General features: G+C 41.5%; 1 long non-coding RNA gene across 1 annotated transcript in view; it reads left to right on the plus strand.

Moving 5' to 3' along the window:
• Positions 1-19,813, plus strand: part of LOC138993511 (uncharacterized) — a 43,999-nt gene that overhangs the window by 11,015 nt on the left and 13,171 nt on the right. The window contains exon 2 of the long non-coding RNA XR_011468273.1: positions 18,610-18,752. This is a non-coding gene — a long non-coding RNA (uncharacterized lncRNA). The remainder of the gene's footprint in view (positions 1-18,609; positions 18,753-19,813) is intronic.

The following is a 19,813-nucleotide window of genomic DNA, read 5'->3' on the forward strand; positions in this document are numbered from 1 at the left end:
GGCCTATTTCCTTTCCTACTGTTTGTCAGCAGAGAAGAGTGAAGAATAAAAATTTCAAACTGTTTTCTTTTAAATAAAGAGCACCCCAAAGCATGTCAGTTGTAAAAATTCGTGCTCAATAGTAGACACTTTCTTCTGCATCGAAATACTGATCATCTGATCAGGCTTTCAAGCTCCACAGGGCATTTTCCCCACTGTTGTAAGAGTTTGAGCACAAAGCATTCTTTTTTAATGAGTCAGGGATCATTGTTAAGAATATAACTGTGGTTTACAAACACCTGCTCACCCTCCCTCATGGTGCATGCATGTACAAGTAAAATTTTCAGCAAGCACAGGTCTATTTCCCAATTACTTTAACAGGTAAAAACTGGCACAATTTCTTGGCATCACGTATGGTATAATTGTCCCTCTAGCTGATACCTGTTCTGAGTTGCTTCAAGTGGATTTATTATAAAGCCTTCTTATGATCATCCAACGATGGAGCCTTCCAGTGGGCTTGTTTTTAAAACTCGGTGGTTGCACAGACCATAGAGAAGGAATCTGAGAATTATAAAGTTGGAAGGAGCACCACAGGGCTGCTATTGGCTTCCCAGCCGTGCTGGGCAGAACAGGTGTATGTAAAGGTGACTTACTCCCAGCAGACAGCGCCTTGGGGAGCTGCAAGCTGCAGCACGCAGAGATATTTCCAGGAGTGAGGTGTAAAATTCCAAAGCTGTTGGTTCAGGTCAGGTTAGCATCCACATGTTTGGGTCTTCCGTAGCAACCCGTCTGAAATGTCTCAAATAGTCGCAAACAGTAAGTTGGGCTGGAAATCTTACAGGAACTTCATTTCTCCTAGGGTTTCGGATACTTCCTGTAAAAGTCAGCCCAGAATAGCCTTTGCATGTCTGAGTCAAAGATGGAAAAGCAATGAAACAGCCTTCTCACTTTCTATTGTTTTATGTTAAAACAGTATGCGTATTTGATGGTTGTGAGTGCTTTAAACATGAAGCCACAGAAAAGTTCAGCCGTTGAGGCTCCTGTTTGGTAGGGGGAGTCTGCAGAAACCCAGCTGGGAGAGGATTCTCATTTTATTCAGGAGGTTTGCCTATATCCAGCCTTTTCCCTGTACGTGGGAATTTTCATTCTGAGGATGAGAAACAGTGGCAGGACTGTAGCGGAACTAGATTTGCGCTGGAACCCTGCATTTCCAGGAGCTGATGGAATGGCCAAACTGATCAGCGAATCTGACTCGGTGTTGATTTCCCGGCGAATCTGCACTACAGGTGCTTCGGCTCTTAGAGCCACGGTGACGCTGGGTGGGTGTTACACGCGGGGCCCAGCAGGATCCCCGGATTTTCCCAAGTCACACACCGTCCTTGAGTATCATAGAAGGGACTGGATCAGGCCTTCCCTGGCAGCAGAAGTGAGTGAACAACTACTTACAATTGGCAGCAAAACGGAATGGTTTTCCTCACTGGGAAGAGAGACCCCTGTATGTTTGGGATGTGTGTTCCCTAAGATGGTCTCCACGGAGCAGCCTCTCTGGGGGAGGCCGCAAGGCGCCCCGAATGGCAGTGCCGAGTCTGAGTATGCTGTCCGTGTGCTTCCTTCTGGTGAGAAGTATGGCAGTTTGTTCCTTGGCGATGGATCTAAAACACTGTTGCAGAATTGCTTCCTTATTAGTTCCTGCACCTGACCATCCATCTGATTTTCAAGATGGAGGACCGGCAAGCCCATCCTCCAGCTGTTCCCAGTGTTTTCTCACTCTTCCCCTCCTATTATTCATTTTCATGTAACACAAAAGCAATTTGGAAAAGTTTTTCCACGGATGCCATGTTGGACCACAAAACCCCACCCTCTGGGCTTTCCTGTCCTGCGCAGTCCTTCTGAGGGACAGGAAATCGTGCAGACGCAGAGCAAGGTGCCCTGAAGGGAGCTGCTGATGTGGGCCTGCCGCTGCAGCTCCTGAGGTGAGCTTTTCGCTTGGCATGCACCCTGTTCTGGTGCCAGAAGGCATTGCTGTGAAGGGCGGGTGGCTCGGCCCACGCCTTTCCTGGCACGTAGGGAAACCTGCTCCCTCTGCTGCAAGAGCCGCTCTGTCTGGGGGAACCTGGAGGATAGTGCTTCCATTCAGGTACAAGAGGCTCCCCCCCATCCTCGGGGGACACTTGCTTTTCTGCAGTCCTGGGTCCCTTGGCTATGAGAGGTCAGGCAGAGATGCATCTGTTCATTGTGGAGAAGTGTGATATGGAGCATTTAGAAAGATTTGAAAAAAGGATCAAAGCCTGGGGGCGTGTGGGGTTAGGGTGGAGGGGGCAATGGGGGTCAATGGGGACATTTATAATACTTGTAACAATAAGGATAACTTTTAAAAAATTTATCAAAGCCTGAAAATTTATCAAAGCCAGAAAAGAAGATCAAAGCCTGCACATTTAGTTTCCCAGCCTCCACCTGATTCGCTGCCACCTGGTGGCTCAGTATGCCAGGGTGACTATTACTGGTGGCTCACCACCCTCTGCACTCCCTTCCTCTGGCCTGGCTGCACCCAGGGTGGTAGTTTGATAGGTGTTTGCACATGAAAATCAATGGCAGTTTGCAGTGAAGAAGTTCGGGACTGAATGACCAAGGAGGACAGGAAGGGACAAGAGGTGTTGGGACAGAGGCATGAGTTAGATACGGAGACTCTCTAACATGCTCTGGGTTTGTGAGCACTTACGAGCAAAAGTTGTGGTTTTTCAGAATTCTTCGACACCAATGGACCACTGGATACTGTCTAGTGAACACACTGCAGAGGTGTCATGGTGAACAACCTCCAGTAAAGAATATTTTTTTACTAGAATTTGGTGGAGCCTGGACTGGGTAGGTGGGGAAATCAGGATTCTAGGTGGCAGTGACCAGAAGTGGCTGGCATCCAGGCTTGGCCCAGGGTGGGGGATGTGGGAGTGTTATCCCTGCTTTGTGACTGGACTCAGGGAGTCATTTTGGACCTTTTTGCTCTGTGGAGGTGCTGGCCACTCAGGTCAGAGCAGAGAAAATGTTCCTGGGAGGTTGGCAGGCAGCGGGGCCTCTGCTGGCCCATGAGGTCAACCCCAAGTGCTTTGTGAATGATCTGAATAAAGCGTATCCTTCATCCAATGGCGTGAGAGAAATACGTTCAGATTGTGTGGCGTGATTCTGTTGGGTTTGATCCTCAAGCTCTGCGGAGCACTTTGATGAGCAGAAAGACTATCCCAGAACAATTATTTCATATTTTTGCTTATTGACTATTAGAATAAAAGTTGTTTTTTGTTAGCAGGGACACAATGATTCCACAGATTTTGAAATGGTCACACATCTTGAACCTCTCTGTCAATGTGTCTGCGGTGTCCTCATGTCTGTCTTCTCCGTGGGCGTTGGTGCTTCTTGGAGGTTTGAAGGTAGTAAATACCCACTAGGTGAGTCCTGGTTTCTGGCAACTCCAGTCTCTGGCGTTGGTCCTATGTGCTGGTTTTATTTTTCTGTATGTCTCTTAAAAAATTCTCCTCATGAAATATATTCTAGGTCACTATCAACTAAACACAGGCAGCAGCCCTGAGAGCAGGTCCCCCAGAAATCCCGATCTGTCCTCTGGCGTCCTTGCTTTAAACTGTGAGTTATTTTTGAACACCGTGTTATTTTCCTAAGTTGCATTTCAGAAGTTCGCATTTATTTTTAATTTAGCTAGTCTCCTTTTCTTCCAAGAAGTCTGGGGAAGCTAGGTTAACCCTACTAACCAGATTGCAGCATGCTAGGGCATTCATGCAGAAGGTGTGAGAGAGAGCCATAATCCTGGCTTTCTAAGCCCCTCCTAGGTGCTCAGCCATGTTCATGCCCTGTTTTGGAGAGCGTCATAGCGCCCATGGTGTCCTGAGCTCTTTTCCACCTGACCATTCTCAAATTTTGAGTCTCTGGATAAAAAAAAAATGGACCCAGACTTTGTCCACTGCCCTTTAATTCCCACACTGTTGTAGGTTTACATGAATGGGAGGGCAGCCCCTGAGATCTGTGGAAGGCCCTCATCCTTCACATGCTTTCGAAAGCTTTAGTTTATTTATGCTTCACACATGGGTCTGCTGCTGAGGCAGCCAGAGTGGGGCTCCTACATTTTTGCTCTTGGTGTGTGAAAAGTGCAGACATTTTGTGTTTATTGTTGTTGAAGTTTTCTCAGCTAAGCTAAAGAGATACATCAAGATGGCTTATTCTCAGGGGACCAAGTTCAGACATTTCACAACATGGCAATAATTGTCTTTAACATGAGCCACTATGTCTTTTTTTATGAATAAATTTCCTTATTTAATGTTAATAACATGACTGATGCAGTTAGTGGGCTTGGTATCTGGTCCTAAACTCGTGACCTAATCTCATACATAGTGCTGAGAAAATTCCCTTCCATGTGGGGATAAAACCTTTGCTGAGCCCCACTGTGTGCCTACTACACACTGAAGAAGGGGCTGGGATGTGACTCTGGTCAAGACAAAGGGCAATGATGTCCGCTTTGGGTTCAGTTACAGAATATTCTTTCTTTTTGGTTCAAAATGAACTTGTACGACAACCATTTGAATATGTAACCTGAATTAAAAAGCCAAAGGGACCTTACTAAATCCTAAAGCTATCAATAATTTTCTCCTAGAGAACCTGAATTGTAAATCTTTTTGAAACTCGCTGTCCATTGAGTCTCTGATTTGGAGCTTTTATTAGCTTTTCAAACATAATACCTCACACTTTCTGAAAAAGGGTTGGGTGCAATGGCTACTTTCATCTCCTAGTTTCTGAACCAGAATTTGTACAGAAGAATTTCTCCCTTTTAGGGGCAGACTGATTCCCCTAATATTCACATGTTCTCTCTGAAGACACGTGGTATCTATGTGAATCAGTAATTCTGCAAAAGTCATGATTTAATGGACATAATGAACATTTTCTGAGCTCTAAAATAAAATTAGAGGCTATTTCCTCTTAATCTTATTTCCATAACATTTTAGACTCAGATTTGACACAAAGGAGAATGTGCCAAAATGTGAAACTTTTCTGACACAAGGGAAACCCTGGAGGCATTATGAATCATTTAGCATCTAAAGGTTCCATAATTTAATCCAACATATTATTTTTAAAAGATTTGAAGCCAGGCAGACTTGGACTTGAATCGCACTATTGCCACCTTCTACTCATGTTCCTTTCTTATCCTAGTGTCCTCATTGGTAACATTAAGCAAAATGGGCACTTACCTCACAGAACTGTGTCTACAGCACCAGCACTTGGCCCACAGTGAGTACTCAGTGAAGTTAAATATGGCTAGTTGTACCATTTTTTGCTCTGTTCCTGTGTTCCCTCCATGTGATGTACCAAATTTAAGAAATCTTACATATATATAAATATAAATTCCAATGTGTTCACACTAAGTGGGTGTTTTTCTCCTAATAAAGAATGGGAGCCAAACCGGTTTGGCTCAGTGGATAGAGTGTCGGCCTGCGGACTGAAAGGTCCCAGGTTCGATTCCGGTCAAGGGCATGTACCTTGGTTGCGGGCACATCCCCAATAGGAGGTGTGCAGGAGGCAGCTGGTCGATGTTTCTCTCTCATCGATGTTTCTAACTCTCTATCTCTCTCCCTTCCTCTCTGTAAAAAAATCAATAAAATATATATTTAAAAAAAAAAAAAAAAGAATGGGAGAATCAGGACATGTTGGACATTACGACAGAGTAATGACAGAAGAAAAGTTGGTTCAAGCCAAATGTATTGATGTAGGATCATTAAACAAAGATTGTGTGTGTAATGCTGCAGCTTGGTGAATAAGAGAAGGTCCTAACGGTTTGGTTTGTTGACTGAAACATGGACCAAAAGATGGCACACAGTGAACAAATTGAAAATGCTGGACAATCTTAATATAATGTAGAATAAGGAATTCAAAGGCTTAGGGAGATTTGGATGTTTGAGTGGAATTGTCATTTAAGATCTACTCACCTGTGGGGAGGTCCAGAAGACAGGCTTTTCACGACTATGAGAAATAATTTATGAGGGGAGCCCAACACTGTTGAAGAGCTCTGTGTTTGCTCTTTACTATAGGCTAGTCCTCAGTGAGAACTGCAACCCTCTATTGGAAAACCTAAAAGCAATGGCAATCATCGGTTTATTCTCTGAATCTATGAGAGTAATTGGATCCTGGACAGCAGGGGCAAAGAGATGGCACTCAACTGCCAAAGGCAAGGGGGATGTGGTTTCATAATGGACAGTAGAATTAAACAAGCAACCAGAAAACTTTGACTTATGCAGACCTATGGCATTGACTAGTTGATCATGGTATTTCTAGAAGTGAAATATATAGGAAGCCTATTAAATTTTTACTTGATCTGTTCAGGCAAAAAAGTTCTAGGCCAAGAGAACAAAAGTCTAATCTGAATCCTAAAATCAGAGAGTTATAGCACCTCAATTGATCCCCAGGCTAAAGCCAGTTTAGAGATCCACAACCCCCTGAATGAAGAGGAGGCAGGGTCCTCTCCAGGAAGGACCAGAGTACACTGCAAAAATTTTATTCTGTTAACATTTCCCCAGCCTTCCCCAAAAGGGAGTCAATTCCTTATAATAAATCTCCCTCTCAGGTGGAAGCTACACTCACCTCCCCCCAGGACCAAACTGAAAATACAACTAAAGTGTGGAAAATCTTCCTGAATGACCAAGAGTAGCTGGAGAAAAGCATTATAACCAAGGATTTACAGAGTAGACCATATCAGGACTGAATTAGTGTGTGTGTGTTTTGTGGGTGAGGGGAAGCAATAGCCCCACCATTGGAATCCTGCTTACCCCACCCTGTGGAACATAACCCTGCTGAGGAGTAGAACTCTTTAAGTGACTGAGAATAATAGACAGCCTGCAGGCAGAGGCAGATCTCAGAGTGCTTCAAGAATTTGACTGACCTGCCCCTGGGCCAAGTGCTAGTTAAAGCAGGCCTTGGTGCAGACCTAAGCCCAGCAGAGGGAATCATAAACTATGGATTGCTGGTAGCTACAAACATGTTGCCCAGGGGCCGTCACAGTGCACCAGAGACCATCTGAAGAGGCCCATAACCAATACACCCAGTGGCTGGCTCCAGACAAGAACAGAGGAGGATCCAATAAGCTTCACAAGCAGCATGTCCACAGACACCAAACTCAGCTGAGGCGAATTCTGCTTCATGTGATCAGCACGTGCATAGAAACTTGCACACTGTGCTGCAAGTGAGGCATCACTGTCAGCAAGTTAGAGGGCCAGTAACAGTCAAGGCTCAATGACAGAATTAACACACACAAGGGACATTCTTAGAGCATCCAGCTCAGGTGATGAGGGAGACTGTGCCACTGGGTCCCACAGGTCACCTACTACATAAGGCTACTGATAAAGACTAAGAGTCATAGTAGCTTTACCTAATACATAGACACAAATATAAAGAAGCAGCCAAAATGAGGAGACAAAGAAACAGGCCCCAAATGAAGAAACAAGAAAATTCTCCAGAAGAAGAGCTAAATGAAATGGATGTAAGCAATTTATCAGACAAAGAACACAGAGTCATGATTATAAAGATATAACCTTTCAGTTTATCAGTGGATGATGTATAAAGAAGACTTGGTCTGTATGTACAATGGAATATTGTTCAGTCACAAAAAGAAGGGAATTCTTCCAACTGTGACAACATGGATAGATCTTAAGGACGTTCTGCTAAATTAAATATGTCAGACAGAAAAAGAAAAATGCTGCATGATCTCACTTATATGCAGAATCTGAAAATAGCAGCACCAACAAAACCAAACTAATGGGAAAAAGAGATTATATTTGCATTTACCAGAGACCAGAAGTGGGGGGAGGAGGAAATGGAGAAAGGTAATCAAAGGCACAAACTTCCAGTTATAAGATAAGTTATATGGACATATAGTAAATTACAACATGATTACTATAGTTTTCTGGAATACTGTAGTTGACACAATGTTATATTAGTTTCAGATGTACAACAGAGTGATTCAATATTTATATACCTTACAAAGTGATCACCACAAGTCTAGTAACCATCTGTCAATGTACATAGTTATTATTATATTATTGACAATATTCCCTATACTATGCATTATATCCTTATGGCTTATTTTATAATTGGATGTTTGTGCCTCTGCATCCTCTTCTCCTACCCTACCCTCCTCTCACCTCTGGCAACCATCAGTTGTTCTCTGTATCTATGAGTTTGTTTCTGTTTTGTTTTATTGGTTCATTTGTTTTTGTTTTTTTTTTTTTAAATATATTTTATTGATTTTTTACAGAGAGGAAGGGAGAGAGATAGAGAGTTAGAAACATCGATGAGAGAAACATCGATCAGCTGCCTCCTGCACATCTCCTACTGGGGATGTGCCCGCAACCCAGGTACATGCCCTTGACCGGAATCAAACCTGGGACCTTTCAGTCCGCAGGCCGATGCTCTATCCACTGAGCCAAACCGGTTTCGGCTGTTTTGTTTTTTAATTCCATATATAAGTGAAGTCAAATAATGTTTTGTAACTTTGTTTCTTTTAGTTCCTGGTGATACTTAACTTTTTAACACTTGTTAAAAATCATCTAAAAAAAAAATCACCTCCAACACAACACATCATTTGTGTCTTTATACACTAGCAATAAACAATCTAAAAAATGAAATAAAAACATAATTCCATTTATAATAACATTGAAAAGAATAAAATTAGTTTGGAAAAACTTGAATAGGTGAAAGATTTGTGCACTGAAAACTACAAATATTCTTAAAAGAAATGAAAGGATATTGTGTTAACAGATTAGAAGAATAAACATAGTTAAAATGGCCATATTACCCAAAGCAAAATACAGGTTAAAGGCAATCCCCATCAAAGTCCCATTAGCATTTCTTAAAGAAATAGAACAAAAAATTCTCAAGTTTGTAAGGGACCATGAAAGACTCTGAATAGTGAAAGCAATTCTGAGATATAAGAACTAATCCAAAGGTGTCAGACCCCCCTAGCTTCAAATTATACTACAAAGCTACAATAATCAAAATAGTATGGTCTTTGCAGAAAAAGAGACACAAAGACCAATGGAACATATTTGAGAGCCCAGAAATAACTATGGGGAACTAATTTCTGACAAAGGAGCCAAGAACATACAATGAAGAAAGGAAAGCCTCTTCAATGAATGGTACTGGGAAAAAATTGGAAAGCCACATGCAAAAGATTAATACTAGACTGCTATTTGACATCATACAAAAATTCTTAACTCAAAATGGATTAAAGACTTAAATCAAGACTTGAAACAATAAAAAATACATAGAAGAAAACAGGTACTAAACCTATGGATCTTAGTCTCACAGAGGCTTTTATAAACTTAACCCCAAAGGCAAGTGAAATAAAAGCCAAAATAAAAAATATCATATTAAAAAGGTTCTGCACAGCAAAGAAGCCATCACCAAATCAAAAAGGCAATCAACCGAAAGGAAAAATAAATTTGCAAAAAGTACCTCCCATAAGGGGCTAGTATCCAGAATACGTAAAAAATTCATACAACTCAACAACACAAATGCAAACAATCCTATTACAATTGTACAGAGAATCTGAACAGGTACTTTTATCAGGAAGACATACAAATGGCCAGCATATATATGAAAAAATGTTTAACTGCACTAGCTATAAGAGAAATGCAAATCAAAACCACAAGGAGATACCACGTCACAATAGTTAGAATGGCTATTATCAGCAAGGCAAGTAATAGTAAGTGTTGGAGAGGTTGTGGAGAAAAGGGAGCCCTTATATGCTGGTGGGTATGTAAACTGGTACAGCTGCCAGGGAAAACAGTATGGAGTTCCCTCAAAAATATAAGAATAAAACTGCCGTGTGACCCAGCAATCCCTCTTATTGGTATCTACACAAAACAAATGGAAAACATTTATTTGCAAAGACATATGTACCTCTATGTTCATTGCAACATTATTCACAGTAGCCAAGATGTGAAAACAACCAAAGTATTCTTTGATGGATGATTGGATAAAGATGTGGTACACATAAAATGGAATACTACTCAGCCATAAGAAATGATGAAATACTGGATTTGTGACATGAATGGATTTTGAGAGCATCATTTTAAATGAAATGTCAGATGAAAAAGGACAAGAACCTGATTTCACTCATTGTGAGATGTAAAATAGAATGCAACAAATGGCCTGGACCTTAAGTCAAGAAACAAACTCATAGACACAGACAATAGTATGGTGGTTACCAGAGGGGAAAGGGGTCAGGGTAGGTAGTAAGGGGTAAAGAGGGTCAAATATATGGTGAAAACCTGCCTATGGGTGGTGAGCACACAATACAATATACACATGATGTATTATAGAATTCTACACTTGAAACTAATATAATGTTATTAACAAATGTCACCCCAATAAATTTAATTTAAAAAGAAAGGAATCATCTTGTTACTGCACAGGAACCACAAAATCAATGTGTAATGCTACATCTCTTAAAGCAGTGTTCTGCTCATGACCACTGGGGGAGTTGGTCCAAATGTAACTGATGACACATGTGCATGGTGGGAGGCCACAGTGACTTCTGGGAGCCATTGGTTCATTCTAAATAAAGCAGATTCAGTAAAGGGAAAAAAATGAGCTGCAACTGCGGAAAATATTCCTGAACACATGATTATTGTATTAAGTTCCCCTGAACCATGAGCTCTTATTACATGAATCCTTTGCCCATGTCTGGAACTCTATCTTGTGGTTGAAAAAGGGAAAATTTTGTTAAAGCTTTAAGGATATATATTGCATATAGAAAGAAAGAGACCAATTTTTTAAAAGTGTCTCAAATAACTTAAAAAACAGCAATCCCTGTCACTTTCAGAAAGACTGGGCTGAAATTGCCCCATGGCTTTGACTAACAACCCCCTCTTTTGTGTGGGCTCCATTTTAAACCACATGGCTTTAAGGTTGTGAAGTGGGTGTAGCTTATAAATACCCAAATTACAGCAGCAAGTCTGCATGAATGATTTTTTCCCCTTTGTAATAATAATGTCAGGACTGTTATTACACTTGGCTCTGTGGGGGAATTGGAAGTGTTTCTCAGAAGGGAAGTGCTTCCAGCTCCATGGCTCTTTCAAGAGCTCCATTCCCATGTACTTGCTGGAAACTTTCAGGAAACCACATTACTTTTCACATCCCCATTTAGCAATGTGATCTCTCCCAGCCAGAATGCTTCCCAGACCACCTCATCAGTCAGGCCTGGGAATGGAATGTGACCATGAGGGGCTAACACGTTGGGGTTTAGGTCTTGTTTCCATGTTGTGTTTGTGAGTAAGAGAGACAAGCAATGATTTTTTTTCCTCCTGAGAATATTTAGTCAACCCCCAGCATATTATTTCAAAGGATTCAAAGTCTCTAATAAATCAAAGGATTCAAAGTCTGTAATCTGGGGATTGAGTGGAAATGGAACTTAATATGACAATGATATCAAATTCTGTCTCGAAGTGGCTAGAGTTGGCCTGGACTTTAGGTCAAGAGACATTTGACAAGTCTCAGAAAAATCCATAGAAATCTAACAGGTAATTTTCTGTTACTTCTTTTGGAAATAATAAGACCAAAGAATTTAACTGTAAGAATAGTGAGATGGCAGTCTCTTGTTTTAAAATTCAATTAAAACAAGGAAGGGACTAAAAAAAAAGAACAACTAGATTTTTGAAAATAAAGTATGAATTTTAAATAGCATATGATTTTGAATGAATGATTTACTTTATTTTAAAAAATTAAGCAAATACCAATACAAAGGCAAGGCTATCCAACAAATTATTACATACCATCTCATGTCACTAGCAGATGATACCATGAAAATGTTAGGCCATAAGGAAGTTTCTTATCATAAGCAGAACAGTCTTAGTGGTTTGACCCTTTGATTTTGTGTCATTTTTTATTTTATTGCATACATATATGTGGTGGGGTTGATAAAAATGGAAACTTAGATGATGGGAGTAATAATATTCAAAGGGCAGCAATAATCAATGGTCAGCTATAGCATAGGTTTTATTTTTTAGATGTTTATTTGATGCAACTAATTATTCTATATAGTATGCAATTAAAACTCATTTCCTTCATGACTAAATATGTAAACTGACCTCATATTAGTTGTCAAAGATTTCTATGTAGCACCAGGAAATATGGAGAAAGTCCCTCTGGAATCTAAAGTACTCCCTATGGTAGACCTTTTGACTTTACGATCCGCTTCTTAGAGAAATAACTGGAGACCGACAAGGAAATCTGTAGAGTAACTGAATCCATTATTTGCTAAAAAGACTATAGCAGACAGGTAATTGCTTGTTCTTACCTCAACACATTCTGTAATCATAAGCTTTGTTAAGTTCCATATAGGCTTTCATGTATACTTTTTAGAGTTTATTACAGTCATGTGTCACTTAATGACAGGGATACATTCTGAGAAATGCATTGTAGGAATATCATAGAGTGCACTTACATAAACATAGATAGTATATATAGCGTACTATACACCTAGGTTATATGGTATAGCCCAGTGGTCGGCAAACTCATTAGTCAACAGAGCCAAATATCAACAGTACAATGATTGAAATTTCTTTTGAGAGCCAAATTTTTTAAACTTAAACTATATAGGTAGGTACATTGTTATTAACTTAATTAGGGTACTCCTAAGCTGGCCTTTGCTAAAAACGTCCTCAATCTGATTGAGGTACGTTCGCTGAGGTTGACCCCTTCCAACTCTCCCATCCACACTCGTCTTGTATGTATACTTGTTTCATCTATCTCCTTTCATTCATCCTCTCTATTTGTCCAAACCATCTCAACATACCTTTCTCAATCCTCGACACTACATCTTCTTTCACTCCACAACGTTCCCTAAAATTAACTTAATAAACTTTACTTAAAGTTTTAAGTCAACTTCGCACTGTACGTGGGCACCCGCATGTGGTATTTTGTGGAAGAGCCACACTCAAGGGGCCAAAGAGCTGAACGTAGCTCATGAGCCACGGTTTGCCGACCACTGGTATAGCCTATTGCCCCTCAGCTACAAACCTGTACAGTATCGAACTGTACTTAACACTGTGGGCAATTGTAACACTATGGTAAGTATTTGTGTATCTAATCACATCAAAACAGAAAAGGTACAGTAAAATGATGGTATAAAAGATTAAAAATGGTGCCTCTGTCTAGAGCACTGATCATGAATGGAGCTGGCAGACCTGGAAGGTGCTGTGGGTGAGTCAGTGAGTGAGTGGTGAGTGACTGTGAAGGGGTGGGATGTTACTGTGCACTGCTGTGGACTTTATAAACACTGTACACTTAGACTACATGGTTTATTAACATTTTTCTTTCTCTAATAATAACTTAATCTTAGCTTATGTAACTTTTTCACTTTATAAACTTTAAACGTTTTTTAACTTTTTGACTCTTTTGTCATAACACTTAGCTTAAAACCCAAATACATTGTAGAGCTTTACAAAAATATTTCCTTTCTTTATATCCTTACTCTATATGCTTTTTCCTATATATCTTAAACTTTTTTTTTTTAAAAAAAAGAAACTAATATATAAACATACACACTAACCTAGGCCTATGCAGGGTCTGGCTCATAAATATCACTGCCTTCCACTTCCACATCTGGTCCCAGGGGAAGGCGTTAGGAGTAATGACATTTGTCGTCTCCTGTGATAACGATGCCTTCCTCTGGAAAACCTCCCACAGGGCCTGCCTCAGGCTCTGGTTGAGGAGGTGTCACTTTTTTTCAGAAATATGTCCACAGTGGTTTTCTTGGTTTGTATCTTCTTTTTTTCATCATAGGTTGTAAGTAGATAATTCACCATGAACATTTCTCTCTATTAATGAAAACCTTTTGTTGTCGGGGTCCATGTTTTTAAATTTTTTAAGGAGCTTGTTGAAATCTGAAAGCCCTTCACCATGATTTTTACTGGAGGTTCTCCTTTTTCTTCTCCTGCAGTTTCTTTTTTTCAGTTAAGCTTTCCTATTTGAGTTCCCACAACTCCTTATTAGTCAATCCCACAGGAACCTCCTTCGGAGTTTCTCAATGTCATCACCACCCACACCCATGTTACGATTGTTTGCCATCTCAACCACTGCCTTGTTGATTTTTGAAACCTCCCCATCCTTGGAAAGTCCTTTGAAATCACAGACAAATCTTTTGAGTGTCTTCTACCACATGCCATTCATACACTTGGTGACATTACCTCAAGCCCAAGCAAGGTTCTTGATGCAGTCATAGATGTGGTGATCCTTCCAGAGGGACATCAGTGTGTTCTCAGTTGTAGCAACAGCCTCCGAAAAGGTCTTCCTCACATAGTAGGCCTTGAAAGCATTTAGAACTCCTTGATTCATTGGTTGGGTCAAAGAGATTGTGTTTAGAGAGAGAAACACCACTTTGATATTGGGGTGAAGCTCACCAATAAAAGGAGGATGTCTGGGAATGTTATCAGCAATAAAAATCTTGAAAAGTATGTTATTCTCCAAGCAGTACTTTTCCATTTTGGTGGCATGGTGATTCAGGAGGGCGTCCTGGAAGAGAAGCCGGGACACCATGATTTCTTGGCTAGTACACTGACAGTGAGCGCTGATTGATACGCTTGAAGGCCCTGGGGTTCTCACTGCGCCAGTCACAAAGGGTTTCAATTTGAAGCCTGCAGCATTGCTCCAAATAAGACTGCTATCCTGTCCTTAAAAGCCTTGAAACCTGACATTGACTTGGACTTCTTACATATGAAAGTCCCTTTAGGCATCTGTTTCCACAATTGGGAGCTTTAATTTATACTGAATATTTGTTCTGTCAAGTAATTTTCCTCCTCAATCAGCTTATCTAGAGTTTCCCAAAATTCTTCAGCATCAGCAGACTTACTACTCACATTTACATTATTTAATGAGTAATGATTCTTGAATTGTTTAAATCACCCAGAACTAGCAAAAAATTCAACATTGTCGTTGGGTTCAGTCTTTTCTTTCAAGATGGCAAGCAAATGTTTTGCTCCGGCCATAATCATCACGTTGCTGAGAAGGACACACTTTTGTGTCTGGTCTTCAAACCAGGTTATCAGAATTCTCTCCATGTCTGATTGAGGTCCTTCTTGAAGCTTTGGTCGTCTTGTTGCCTTCGTTGAGGCAGATCCTTTAATAGCTTATTGTTCTTCAAGCCTCACTGTCAAGCAATAGCCATCGCTGATTTTCCACTTCCATAGTCCTTAATCACTTTTAATTCTGCATCCAGGTCAGTCATTAGACGTGGCCTCTTACTGGCAATATTAGCAGGGGATTTTTCAAACTTGGGGCCACGATGAATCAAACAACATGAGATGAAATCAAGCATAACAGAAAATGATGCAACCAAGAGATCCAGTAAACACGGCATGTATGCGGCTGCTTCTGGCATAACATGGCATACTATTTTACTGCAAGCTCTTTTTTGTAAGTAGAAAGAGTACATGATAGGAATTCTTCAGTTCTATTTTAATCTTTCATGAACAACCTTTTGTATGCGGTCAGTCACTGACTAAAATACCATTATGTAGCTCAGACTGTATTATTTAGATTTACATCTTTATCAATGTCTATTCATTATTTAATTTCTGTAGGGGTTTTATTGTTTCATTTATCTTTTTAATAATTTAAAGTTATTTATTTTATAATTCACTTGACCATGTTGTTCTATTATTGAAATTACTTGCTTTGCTATGTCTGCTGATTCGTTTGTAATGAATACTGTCTTGTGTGTTATAAAATTTTTGATTATGATGTGCTCTTGCGAGGAATTTTTTTCTCCTGCAATCCTGTGTGGTCTTGATTGAAAGAACGTGTCTCTCCGAGCAGCCTTGTGCTTGCTTTTCCAGGCCCTCGGGGTTCCTGAGCCCTGAGAATATCAAACCATGCAAGGCACTGTCCCGAGTGTCTGTTTCTCATATGTGCCTCTTTGTATAACCAAAGTCTAAGCAGTGGATGTTAGGGCTGATTTGCGGTTTGTTGTGGTCCCACCTGTTTTGGGGACTCCGGCTCCCACTCGTCTCTGTCCCTTCAGTGTCTGGCTTGCGATGCTGCCCCAAGGGCTGGGAGGAAGTGGCAATACAGCAGAGCTCTAAGCTATTTTATGCACAGTGCACAGCTCTGCACAGAGACTGGGAGGCTCTGAGAGAAATAAGTGTCACAACAACATTAATCCGGTAAAACATTCTGAAGACTAAAGCACAAATAGGAAACAAAAAGCTACAAACCAATAGGTACTTCAAGACATTACCTTGTTTAGTTCTTACACTCAGGACTGCTGGTCTCTAAACCATCTGTGACAGCTTCTTGTGCTAGTCTTGGAGATTTGTCAGTTGGGAAGCACAGGTAAGAATTAATGTGGAGAAAATTAAAGTGATTCAATGTTTCATTAATATCATTGTCTGTGGCCTTTCAAAAGTGTGATGCAGTCTTCTGTCCTCGTCGGCAGAAATTAATAAGACAGAGTTTTTGTTCTTAAGTGCTGAGGAAAATACACAAACCAATTAGTATAATCACTACAAGGCTAAGGGACACAGAGAAGAGGTTGCTTAGTTTTGAGAGAACACTTCATGAGGAAGTAGTGCTTGGGCTAGGTCTTGAAAGATAAGCCGAATTTTGATTGGCGAAAAGGCATGAAAGCCAGTTAACAAGTTTCTTGTAATAATGGTTTTAGTTTTAAATATGGTCAGTTTGAGTGCTTATAGAACATCCGACAGACAGTTGGAGTTTACAATTCCAGAAATCAAAAGGATGGGAATTAGAGGATCTGTCTGGGAGGCATTGGTGTAGTGAGTGAACTGATGGGACTTGAAATTGGGATAGCGATGGGAGCACTGAGTGAAGAGAGGGGGAGGAGAGTGATGAAGAGAGAGAGGGAGAGAAGAGAGAAGGGGACAGGAGGTCAAACACACAGGTTACTGAGAGCTAGATAAGGAGAGACAGCGGGAGAACAAGGACCCGTGTTGCTCTACAATGGGATAGGAGTATTGTGAATAGACAGATTGGCTATCAATATTAGATGCTGCAAAGAAATCAAATAGGAAGAAAACCAAAAGATTCTACTGAAGGGGCAATTTCTGGAAGCCTTAGTAAGAACACAAGTAATTGCAAACATTTCTTAGTAGTTTCCAGGAGCACCACAAGGAAAATAAGAGAGCTTGCTTGCTTTGAGGAGCAGCAGAGCTCAGGGCTGGGAGTGCTGACCCTGGGGTGTCTGTGTGCAGGCTCTGAGGTGGAAGGGCTCAGCGCTTGGAGCAGTTTACTCTCTCTGGGCTTGCCTGTCATCCTTTAAAGGATATAGGAAGAGCAAACTGCAGGAAATGTGGAAATTTCCCCACAATGTTTGATCTCGTTCACCTGTGTTTGTATTGAAGGCAGAAGGTCAGAGTAAGGAGAAAAAGGATTAGCTTGGAAGGAAGAATCAGGTACGTCTCCCTCTACACAGTAAGGAGTGAGAGAGGACTCAGACCCCCAAGGATGGCTGTGGTGCTCCAGGTGACCCTCCTGACCTGGAGCACCATGGGAACTGGGTGTACATGCGGGGAGGACTGCACTCTGAGGAGGAGAGGAGAGGACCGCCATGGGGCACTGTAAGCATTTTTGGGAGATATCAAGAGTGCCATCGAAGAGGGGAGTTGTGACCCTGGAATTGTCCAGGTTGACCTTGCCATTATCTTGGCCAAGACCATTCCCCTACTGTCTTCTGTTAAGTGATTAGGGTATGACAGTTGCTCAAGTGACTAAGAATAAGGAAACCAGGGACAGCACTTCCCACAAAGCTGGTCTCCTGGACAGTCATCCCTCCCCCATCTCCATCCCACCTCCCTGTGCATTCCATCTTGCTGTGCTTTCCCACTCTACAAACATCTGGCCACTGCTGAACTGCTTTCTGCTCCTTCCCGCCTCAGGGCGTTTGCACGGCCTGGCAGTTCTCCCATCACTCCCTATCACAACAGTCTGTTTAGTTCACTTTCTAACGCTTCTTTCTGATATTTCTTGTTTGTTTATTAACTTATTTTCTATGTCCATTCTCCCATAAGACTGTAAGGCTCATAAAAGTAGAAACATTTTTTTTTAGTCCAAGTTACTGTAGTATGCACAGAACAGAGAGAAATACTTAGCACATGACAATAGTAATTGTGTGAGTGAAATGGCATGCTCGGATTCCCAATATGAGTGAACCCCCACTGGGCTCCCATCTGGGAATGCCCAGGGGCACAGGAGTGGCATATGGCTGTCTGTCCGGCTCTGCTCCCAGGAGCACACCGCTCCCTCACTGCTTTTTCCTCAGCCCCGACACCAGCCCCTCCCAGTCTTCAACTTTGCCATCATGCCAGCCAGGATTCTTTTTATCCACCCCACTCCCACCCCCCATTTTTTAATTTGTATTTATTTTTTACATAAGGGAGATAAACATTCTTTTCTTTTAATTTTCACCCAAATATCTACAGGATTTATTTTTCATAACTATCTTGAATGACTCAAAAAGTAAAGTAGCTAAGCAGCTGTTCCCTCATGCCTTTCTGGGTTGTGTTATCAAATCTGGTTTGCGTCATCTATGTCAATCAGATTGTGTCCTTTTTACTTTGTATTATGCAGATGTGGAATCATCTTAAAGTTAAGAGATGAAAGAAAAAAGAAACGAAGAAAGAAAGAAGAAAAAGCATTCCAAATTCAAAACAGCCCAAACTTTCATCTTCCTCTGGTTCCTGTGAATTCATCAAGTAACTGTAAGAAATAAGGTAATGCTTATAATTTATCATAAATTCTTTGGAAAACAAAGTGGCTATATCACTCTTAAGGTCTCTCTTCACCCCAATAGGAGCAATTAGCAGGGTGCAGGGCCGGCAGGTTTAGCCTGAGGTTCACACAGCCGTGTCCCCACATGTCTCCGCAGCCGGGGTCCTGACTCTCGCTGATGCAGACCACGTGCAGGACTGAGGAAGGCAGCACGTGGCCTTCCTGTTTTCTCTATGTGCACTCTTCAAGAGCTGCTAAATTTACCCGAGAGTGGGAGAGAGAGGTTTGTATTAGAAAATGTAAATGAGACTCCAAGAAACTTAACAGTATTTCAAAGTGGGTAGTGTCTTTAACGAGCTTCCCAGCTTCTTAATGGTTCCCTTCTGCCCCTGAGAAAGCACTGGGGGCAGCGCCGCGTGAAGGCAGCCGGCCAGGCTGACTGCGCTGTAAAATGAGTGCAGCAGAGCAGGCCGACTGTGGCCCGGCAGCACCCGAAGAAAGCCTTTCGAAGAGACATATTTCTGCCCTGGTCGGCATGGCTTATTGGTTACAGCGTTGGCCATGTATTAAGGGTCACAGGTTTGATTCCGGGTCAAGGGCACATACCTGGATTGCAGGTTTGATCCCCGGCCTCAGTCAAGGCACACGTGGGAGGCAACCAATCCATGTGTCTCTCTCACATTGATGTTTCTTTTTCCCTCCCTCTTTCCCTCCCTCACTCCCCCCCTCCAACTCTCTTTAAAAAAATCAATGGAAAAAAATATCTTCGGGTGAGAATTCATACACACACACACACACACACACACACAGATATTTCCGCTGTCTTCAGAGGGAGCGTCTTTTTGTTCTCTTTCCAGAAGGTCACATGTACAGTCAGCCTCCTCCAGAGCAGGAGAAATTCCTCAGGAGTCCCCTTGAATTGTGCTTCTGTTCTATATCAGGCCACAAGTGCTGGGCGCACTGTTTACAAGATATCCTGTGGCTTCTCAGAGTGACCTGGTTTCAGAGAGCGGGTCCCAGGTGAAACATGAAAGCTGTCCAGGCTTCCAGGACAGCAAACAGC

The sequence above is a fragment of the Myotis yumanensis genome, unplaced genomic scaffold (genome assembly GCF_028538775.1).
Source record: "Myotis yumanensis isolate MYYU_CA2020_CCGP unplaced genomic scaffold, mMyoYum1.0.hap1 SCAF_15, whole genome shotgun sequence".
Classification (NCBI taxonomy): Eukaryota; Metazoa; Chordata; class Mammalia; order Chiroptera; family Vespertilionidae; genus Myotis; species Myotis yumanensis.